Raw genomic sequence first — 1,656 nt, forward strand, 5'->3', positions numbered from 1 at the left:
ACTACCGGGGGTCATCTCAGGCTAGCTCAGGACCCCATGGTGCCAGTCTGTCAGTCGTCTTAGGCTCACTCTTCATCTGGCCCACCAGGTTGTCCAAAGATATTCTATCTCAGACTCATTCTTGCCCAGTACCTGTCATTCCAGGTAGGGTTCTTCTAGTTTCTGGCTTGTTCCCTAACCTAGGAGCCCACCAGGCCAGGCTAATGATCATGTCAGGCTCCTTCCCTGTCCAGGACCCCTCATACCAGACTGGTGGTCATCTCCTACTTGCTTTTTTTTCAGGGTATGTTAGGCTACTAATCATTCAGATGCTCGTAGGTCAGAACACTGAACACAGACATAGCCTCTATCTTCTCTGCCACCTACTGACACACATGTGACACAGTTGCCACACCCATAATGCCTCTAAGGTCAGATATGGAATGTCTTTATGACAACCATGTAAGAAAAAGAAACTTTAGTCATGATTCGAAAATTCTCAAAATATGAAGGCTGACATTCAAGAGAAAAGAAATTAAATATGTAATTATATACACATATTATATAAAACTTGCATGCAATCCAGGAGTAAAAACTCAGTAGAATGGGAGCTAGAGAGATGACTCAGCAGTTAAGAGCACTGACTACTCTTCCAGAGGTCCCGAGTTCATTTCCCAGCAACCACTTGGTGACTTACAACATGGGATCCAATGCCTTTTTCTGGTATGCCTAAAGACAGCTACAGTGTACTCATATAAATAAAATAAATTTTAAAAAATTAAAACACTTTAAAAATTCAGTAGAATACTGAGAAATAAAGCAAGTTACATAGTGGTATGTATTATACATGTATACATAAACATTAAGAAAAATACAACATAATTAAGGATAAATCATACATCAATATGAATAAAACATGAAGTGAAATTAATAAGTAGTCTAACAGGAGTGAATAAAGAAAGAGCATACAGGTGAAGACAGACAAAATTCTGTAGTTTCTTCTGTCATGTTTCCTTCCTTTGGAATATATGAATGTATCAAATTGTTAAGGATTTGGCAACATTTTCTGGTGTGGTAATGATACTGTTTCTACAGACTTCTGAATTTTTGAATTTTTTTTCTGGAAAGAGAGAGGGAGTCTTAACCATATTTATGATACAAATATATAGAAAAAAATGTTGCTGCTGTAGAGAAAAACAAATCCGAGGCAGAATAGCAAAAGCTGTATCAAGAGTGACAGCAGGCAGGCAGTTTTCTTCCTCCAGAAGTGCAAAATGTCATCTTTGATTATTTTTAATGATGCATAAAAGTAGCATAAATTTGCCTTTTAATATTCAGCAAAAGAGGAAATCAAGTCATTTTCATTGAGTGTTTGTACTTCCTAAAAAAGAAAAGATTTTTTTTTGTTTACAACTGTACTAAATGATGGTTATACTTAATAGCTGGTGGTTTGAGGAATCAAAAACAAAGGTCTGAAAGAGACTCATGTGGAATCTGTAAATTGTCAGATGTGTGTGTAATGACATAAATTTTTGTCTAGGTAGAACCCTGAAAGCCATTTTGAAGTGAGAATAGAAGTTTTAAAATGAGATATTTACCTTCTGGTGACGCTCATTGTAGAACACACATTGAACAGCCGAGAAGCACTGGGTTTGATTTGCCACAAAGGGAAAAAAA

At 36.7% G+C, this 1,656-nt stretch overlaps 1 non-coding gene across 1 annotated transcript; it reads right to left on the reverse strand.

Moving 5' to 3' along the window:
• Window positions 1-284: 284 nt before the first annotated feature.
• Window positions 285-416, reverse strand: LOC120097600 (small nucleolar RNA SNORA17). Its single transcript, XR_005495169.1, has one exon. It is a non-coding gene; the product is annotated as a small nucleolar RNA SNORA17 (small nucleolar RNA).
• Between the last annotated feature and the right edge of the window lie 1,240 nt (window positions 417-1,656).

Source organism: Rattus norvegicus, chromosome 16 (assembly GCF_036323735.1).
Source record: "Rattus norvegicus strain BN/NHsdMcwi chromosome 16, GRCr8, whole genome shotgun sequence".
NCBI lineage: Eukaryota > Metazoa > Chordata > Mammalia > Rodentia > Muridae > Rattus > Rattus norvegicus.